This window comes from Drosophila arizonae, chromosome 2 (assembly GCF_054131065.1).
Source record: "Drosophila arizonae isolate 15081-1271.41 chromosome 2, UAZ_ARI_1.0, whole genome shotgun sequence".
Lineage (NCBI taxonomy): Eukaryota > Metazoa > Arthropoda > Insecta > Diptera > Drosophilidae > Drosophila > Drosophila arizonae.
This window is the reverse complement of record NC_142922.1, coordinates 34,280,799-34,289,370: the sequence shown is the minus strand read 5'-3', so window position 1 is coordinate 34,289,370 and position 8,572 is coordinate 34,280,799. Positions and strand designations below refer to the sequence as shown.

At 35.8% G+C, this 8,572-nt stretch overlaps 1 long non-coding RNA gene across 1 annotated transcript; it reads left to right on the top strand.

Moving 5' to 3' along the window:
• The first annotated feature begins 248 nt into the window (after window positions 1–248).
• Window positions 249–3,806, top strand: LOC149270952 (uncharacterized). The gene is made up of 2 exons (XR_016270187.1): window positions 249–2,881; window positions 3,185–3,806. It is a non-coding gene; the product is annotated as an uncharacterized LOC149270952 (long non-coding RNA).
• Window positions 3,807–8,572: the final 4,766 nt, after the last annotated feature.

Sequence of the window (8,572 nt, the reverse complement as noted above, 5' to 3'; positions counted from 1 at the left end):
TTAAATACTAAAATCAAATTCAAAATATTCGTTTGTAAAATAGCTAAATTTATAGCTAATAGCATTTTCAAAATTTTCATAGCATTTAGGGTTCAAAAATAGCTAAAAATGCTATTAAATAGCTAATCTGGCAACACTGTTCAGGGTATAAAAAGTCTGTGGAAAATGTGTACGTAATCTCTATGTTGAGAGATGCGTGGGTTCGACTCCCTTCGCAGACCAAATAAAGAAATAACAAGTAAGAAAACTCTAGTCGAGAGTGCTCGACTAGATACTACCCTGAACCCAACAAATAAAAATGCCCATTTAGTAAGGCTGAAATTTCAATTTTGATGTATTTAAAAATATAAATAAAATACCAAACTCATTTAATAAAATATAAAAATATTTTGAAACAATTAAAAAGTTAACAACAGTTGCACCGATCGGGATTCGAACCGCGACTTCTCGATCGAGCGTCATGCAGCTAACACACTAGGCCACCTCACTCCTGCTAGTGGCGCTGGCAAAACTCAAATAGATTCACTGCTGCAGCGCCATCTACCAAAACTGAACGAAACTAACTGCTGATGCGATTCTAAGAATCTGCTAGAATAACCAAACTATTAAAAACGCACATAAAGTATGGTTAAAATTTTAATTTCGGTGTATTTAAAAATATAAATTGAATAGAAAACTCATTTATGAAAATATAAAAATATTTTGAAACAATTAAAAAAATTTAACACCAGTTGCATCGATCGGGACTCGAACCGCGACCTCTCGATCGAGCGTCATGCAGCTAACACACTAGGCCACCTCACTCCTGCTAGTGGCGTTGGCAAAACTCAAATAGATTCACTGTTGCTGCGCCATCTACCAAAACTAAACAAAACTAACAGCTGATGTGATTCAACGAATGTTTTTGTTGTAGCTGCTGCACGTGCGTTTGTTAATTGGCCAAATATTTGATTATTTTTTATTAATTTTTGACTGAATGGAATTTAATGAAACTTTCAGCATATGATCTACATATTATATTGAATATTTGAGAAATTAAAAAAAAAAAAAATCATTCACAATTAGCTATAGTGGCATCTGATTGAACTTGAATGTTTTTACTCGATAAAAACATAACGGGATGATTTATCGAATTTTAAAAGCAAACTCGACGTCCGCGCTGTATATACGGTCATTTAAAAAAATTCAAGTCTCTAGCACTTATATCTTCGGAAATCGACGCGTTCAAACATACGGACAGACGGACAGACGGACGGACGGACAGACGGACAGACGGACAGACAGACAGACGGACAGGGCCAAATCGACTCAGCTCGTCGCCCTGATCAAGAATATATATACTTTTGGGTCTGCCACGCCTCCATCTGCCTGTTACATACATTTCAACAAAACCATTATACCCTGATTTCCCATTGAAAATGGGTTCAGGGTATAAAAAGTTGAAAAAGCCGACGGCAAATTTTTAGAGGGCAGTGCACTTGTAATGTGATGTCAGGGTTCGACTCCCTGCCGTGCGGTGATATTCAATTTGAATTATTAAAAATGTTATATAAAATCATGCAGCTAAGGTCGGTGGCTAAAAAATATTGGTGGGCAGTGCATGTCAGGGGTCCGACTCCCCGCCACCCGACCCGAAACCCCACTGATAATTTGCGCACATTTTATAATCGAAAGTGGTCTCAGTTTTAATTTTAAGAGATAACCACTGTGGCAGCTTCAACCTGCAAGTGGCATTTTTTTAATTTTAAGAGATAACCACTGTGGCAGCTTCGACCTGCAAGTTTCAGTTACAAGCACAAAAAGCAAAACAAAACGAAAGAGTAACATGCAGTGAGTGTGAGTGCAAGTGCGTTACGTGCTGATAGAGGTGTGTGGTTATGCACTGTGTTGGAAAGGCCTTGCAATCAAAAATAAAAGACAAAATACAAATATTGCGTTCGGCTGCCCAACGGTTCGTGGTGTCGTTCTTACCCCAGTAGGCTGTAACAGGCTAAAAAGGATAATAAGGACCTCCCGTTAAGTGCAAATCAGCCCACACCTTGGCATACGATACGCTGCAACTTACGCCTGTGCGCAAATGAAAAAAAAAATGTTTTTTCTTCTTTCTTTGAAATAAAAAATAAAAATTGAACATGACGATATGAAGATACAATGTGACACTATAAAAAATACCCTATAAATTTACCCCATTAAAAATAAAAAAATTAATAAATAAAGATAAATACGATCAATCAAATAAAGGAAAAAGGAAAAATTAGGTTTTTCTGTCTCTCTTAATTGCAACATTTTTATGCCCTGAACCCATTTTCAATGGGAAATCAGGGTATAATGGTTTTGTTGAAATGTATGTAACAGGCAGAAGGAGGCGTGGCAGACCCCACAAAGTATATATATTCTTGATCAGGGCGACGAGCTGAGCTGAGCTGATTTGGCCCTGTCCGTCTGTCTGTCCGTCCGACCGTCTGTCCGTATGTATGACCGCGTCGATTTCAGAAGATATAAGAGCTTTTTTTAAATGTCCGTAATTACAGCGCGCATATAAAGTTTATCATTAAAAATCGATAGCTCATCCCGATCTTTTTTATCGATAAAAAACCTTATCGAAAACCAGTTATAAAATTATATCTTCTACACCTTTATTGCTAGTCTCCAAATTTTTAATATATGCGTATATGCAATTTATACAATTTCGGTTTTTGTTAAAATTTACCCCCCAACCTCTAAATTCACCCCCTCACCCTCACTTTTGTAAAAGGCGTATTTCAAATACTAGAGACTTGTGCTTTGGCAATTACATGCGTATCCATGTTATAATAATAATCTGAAAGTTTCAAAGATCGTACGTCTACAAAAAAAGTTATTAAGCAATTAAGTTCTCATGGTAAGCGCTCACTGCCGCCCATGCGTGTTTATGCTTGTGTGTGTATATATATGTATTTGTTTGTGTATATATGTGTGTGTATGTGTGTGTGTGTATGCGTTTGTGTGTGTATGCATGTGTGTGTGTATGTGTGTCGCAGTTCGCAGTTCGTGTCGTGTTTCTTATGTAAGCTGAAAGACGCGAAAAATTATTGAAATATCTATTGCTCCAAGGGTTCAGGGGATCTCGTAGTCGGGCAGTCTCGACTAGAGCTTTCTTACTTGTTTTAAATATTTTACTAATTCAAGTTTTTATCCCCGACAGATTAAAGAAGTCAGCATACTCATACGCAAAGTAGCGCACACACATTGAGAACACCGACTAACATTTATTCTGGATTAAATAATTTTTTCAATCCCATATAGACTTAAGTAAAAATTGTTAGTATTAAGAAGAAAATTGTATTACTAACACATTGCATATCACCAGCATCCCATTACCTAATTAATATACCTAATATCAACGCGATCTCTTCACGTCTTCAAATATTGCGAACCACACGCCGCCAAACGCCTGCGACAATCACCGGTGACACGGAATCTCGTGTTGCACAGGCAAATGACATCACTCCGGTCACCCAGAAGGTTGTCTGATCTGTGGGACGCAGATACTTAAGGGGGGAGGAGTTAACACCAGTCAATGCATAGCACTTCCTCTTCTCCCCTACCATGAACTTGGCGCCTCTGCTTCCCAACGTGTCTCGGCAGCGGCAGCGGCCGTTGCCGCTCTGCTGCTGCGACGTCGACGTCGACCTGGAAAACGAAAAGGAAGAGAAGCCGCGGCCTGACGAAGGGCAGTCGGTGGCTGGCAGCTGAAATCGACGAGACGATACTTTTAACAAATACTAACAATTCATTGCGAGATTATAACGATTTAAATCGAACTATTCCGATATTGTTTTTCTTTTGGTTTATCCGAATCTGGGAAACTAAATAACGATAAGTATAACCCTTGGACGTGGTCGCCACTAGAGTAACAAGGCGTCACGATCGTTAACTTGTATATACATATATCGAATATATATAAATTTAATCTTTTATAACTATTCTTGTTCAATTTCTAATATATATGTAAGTGAATCATGAGGTCCAGAAGCTGTTTAAATATGTACATTTAGTGTGCATATTTAGCTTGGCGGTTGCAAACGTTTGATAAAATAAATTATAAAATCTATTTCGTTGTAATTTATTGTATTTTAAACAAAAAACAATTTAAAGAAAATATTTTTTGCTATTTATTTTTTGGAATGTAAAACTATGTTCTTTGAAATCTAACAGATTTCTTTTTTCGTTAGGTTTTTGAGGGCAGTCTGAAAAGTTTACTGTGTAAATAACAACGGATAAGTATTCACCAATATGAAAAAGGGTATATATGTACGGTTATTCTTTCTTTTTGTTAAATGCCAAGACCTGGAACACTTGGAGTAAAATCTATAATTACTGGAAAATTTGCATTTTTGAGATATCATAAATATCTACTTTCTGAAATTATATCCCCAATTATTTCATCATAATTTTCCTATAACCATTTTCTTTTCTTGTGTATGATTATCTATTTTTACTTGTATCTTTTCAAACCACCCTCATACTGGGTTTCATCTTTAAAGCACCTGTTTAATAATTGTATTATGCTGCTTAAACTATATAATGGGTATATGTACAGTCGACTCTTGTTATTTCAATCCTGCGTTATTTCGAACCTCTCATTAATTCAAAGATATCACGAGTCCCCTACAAAATCTCTTTATATTTCGAATTATGTCCATACATTTTTATGCACTCAGTAATTCGAACTAAAAAATCATTGCTAAGATGCAGTAATTCGTACTCATATGGTTAAACACTCGACAATTCGAATTTGCGAAGTTTCTTGGTGTGTTAGTAAGAACTTTGAATTTGAATTTTGGGACTCCCCTGAAACTAACTTTACTGTGCGTGGTTGCGTGTTACGCATAAAACATAGGCACATTTTGATGCTCGCTTCCGCACGAATCGCTTCGTTATTAAAATTATTTATGAAATGAGTCCTAAAAAGTATAAAAGTTTGACGATTGCTGAAAAGAAGAAACTAATTTAAAAAATAGAAGGATGTGAAAAGAAAAGCGATGTTGCAAAAGAATTTAAGATTCCACTCAGTACTCTCTCAACCATAATAAAAAACAAGGAGAATGTTACTGCTGCTCCAACTGCTGGGGGACAGAAGAGAACAAGTAAAGGTGAATTTCCTCGTCTGGAAGAAAGCCTGTCATTTGGCTTAGACAGTGTAGAGGACAAAAAGTATCTATTAGCGGACCTTTGTTAAAGGAAAAAGCTAAAGAGTTCGCGTCTACTCTAAACATACAAAATTTTGCGGCAAGTGAAAGGTAGCTTACAAATTTCAAAAAGAGGAATGGAATCGTGTTAAAAAAGTTTGTGGAGAAAGTGGTTCTGTTGATGATGCTGTTTGCTCAGATTGGCATAGTAAATTGATGACACTGATAGAAAACTATGATGCCCGAGACATTTTTAATATTGATGAAACTGGCCTATTTTTTAAATGCTTACGGGACAAGACGTTTACATTTAAAAATGAAATGTGTCATGGAGGAAAATATAGCAAAGAACGGTTGACAGTTCTACTTGCAGTAAATATGAATGGATCGGAAAAACTTAAGCCCTTAGTAATAGGAAAAGCAATGAAACCGCGATGTTTTAAAGGAGTGAAATCGTTTCCTACTGATTACTGTGCTATCAAAAAAGCTTAGATGACAACGTTCTGTTGTTGTTTTTAACAATTGGCTTTTAACAGTTAATGGAAACATGAAACGACAAAAGAGAAAAATTTTACTATTTTTAGACAATTGCACTGTTCACAACAGTCCTCCTACATTGTCCAACGTAGATCTCCACTATTTTCCGCCAAGTACAACTTCCAAACTGCAATCATTAGACCAAGGGATCATTCATAATTTAAAGACGTTGTATCGCAAAGAAATTGTTAAGATCGTTTTGGGATCTCCCGACAAGCAGTTAACTACGAATATCACGGTTCTGAACGCTATTTTACTGATTGACAAGGCATGGAGAGCTGTAAGTCGCCTGACAATTCTTAACTGCTTCATAAAATCGGGTTTCGTAAAAGAAGATCAGGACAATTTGCAAATCATTATGGATGATGAAGAATCATCAATGATACCACTTGCTGACATCAGCGATGTGACTTTTTCTGACTATTTTCAAGTGGATGAAGATGTTGCTGTTTCAGGATCCCTATCCGATCGGGAAATTTTATCTGCGACAGATACGAATGAAAAGAGCAACGATGAAGATGAAGACGATACATCAGAACCTTTGGAAACGGTGTCAGTTAAGGTAGTAAGAGCCTCATTGGATAACTTATAGAACTTTTGTCCACAAAACGAAACTGATGAAACAACATATCAGGCACTTTTTGTCCTTAAAAAAAGTATGTGCTTCGAGGCAAACCCGTATAAATAAGTACTTTATAAAGCTTAATTAATTTGAACATATGTACATTACGTTAAATAAAAGCTCTTGATAATTCGAAGTTTTATTTATTTTCTCTTAAAATTTCGAAGCATTTATTATTTCAAACATTCGATAGCTCGAAATATTTTATGAGTCCTTGGAATTTCGAAATAACGAGAGTCGACTGCATATAAATTTATATTGACATATGCTTCTCTCCCTATCACCGTCTATCTTTCCCTCCATATTCGAAACCTCAAAAACTGAGTTCCATCTAAAAAACGAGCTACATCGAAATTTCGTGGCATAAATTTATCTAAAATATGTTCAATGCTACATAGATTTTGAATATACAGTCGCATCTCGATAATTCGTAATGGCAAGGGAACCGAACTTTTTACGAATTATAGAGGTTTTCATTTAACGGGGTGTAAGAAATCAATATACAAATTTAAGGAGTTTTTATATTTAACTTTATTTCAACAATTTTAACTTATTAAAAATAAATAAAATACACATTCATTTCAATATTATGTAATTAAAAACAAAATTAAACATAAACAAAATCATGTTAACGAAAAATTTATAAAAATTTAAAAAATCTTGTAATTTTATGGTTTTATGTTCGTCATACTTCTTTTTAAACCCTGAACCCATTTTCAATGGGAAATCAGGGTATAACAGGCAGAAGAATGCGTGGCAGACCCCACAAAGTATATATATATATATATATATATATATATATATATATATATATATATATATATATATATATTCTTGATCAGGACGACGAGCTGAGTTGATTTGGCCCTGTCCGTCTATCTGTCTGTCCGTCTGTCCGTATGTTTGAACGCGTCGATTTCCGAAGATATAAGTGCTAGAGACTTGAATTTTTTTAAATGACCGTATATACAGTACGGATGTCGAGTTTGCTTTTAAAATTCGATAAATCATTCCGTTATGTTTTTATCGAATAAACACATTCAAGTTCAAGTCAGATACCACTATAGCTAATTGTGAATGATTTTTCATTTTTTTTTAAATTTCTTAAATATTCAATATAATATGTAGATCATATGCTGAAAGTTTCATTAAATTCCATTAAGTCGAAAATTAATTAAAAATAAACAAATATTTTTCCAATTAACAAACGGACGTGCATCAGCTACAACAGTATCGTATACGTGTGCACACATACATACATTCAAACTACTTCTGAGAAGTCGCGTGTGAGAATCCCGAGCGGTGCAACTGATGTTAATTTTTTTAATTGTTTCAAAATATTTATATATTTTATTTAATGAGTTTTGTATTTCATTTATATTTTTTAATACACCGAAGTTGAAATTTTAGCCATACTAAATAGGCATTTTTATTAATTTGGTTCAGGGTAGTATCTAGTCGAGCTCTCGACTAGTTTTCTTACTTTTTTTTTTTTTTTTGTATATTGTAGCACACGATGCATGCGGGACGGCGTTCTTGTTCGTTCGATTCTGCGGAGCTCCATCATCACTGTGGCAGCGAATGTGCTTGTTAGTTCCCATGCTGCCTCCGATTCCAGCATGACGTTGACCATGTGGACCGCTCTGATAGAGAGGCCCACTGCCTCTTCAGACAACGCCTTTCGTCTAGGAAGCGTCCACATTCGAATAAGACGTGTTTGGCGTCTTCCACCACACCTCGTCCGCACCAAGGGCATTCGTCGGATTCCTCGTGGCCAAAGCGCTTCAAGTAGCTCCGAAAGCATCCGTATCCCGAAAGAAGCTGAGAAAGATAGAAATTAACCTCGCCGTGCTTGCGGGTCTAAAATAATGTTATATTGCTCTTAACAGTCAGATTCGTGATCTAAATCAGAATCCGAATCTGAATTTTCCGGATCGGAATTAATAGTTTTCTGGGCCGGCGGAGATACTGCCTTTAGAAGATATATGACATCTTGTGGAAGATATTCCTTTTTTATTTGATTTTGTCTTTTATTCAGACATATGCTTGATATAAACGGATCTGATGAATCCATTGCTCTATAAAACACATCAGCCATGGTATTCAGTCGGCTATTTTTTCTTGCATGTGATTTTCTGACACTTTTGTAATATTTGTTCCGAGCTTCTGAAGCATTTTCGCTTAAACATCCAACCGGAACTAAGGATGAGTTCATAATTTGCCTTCGGTCTACCCATTGCAG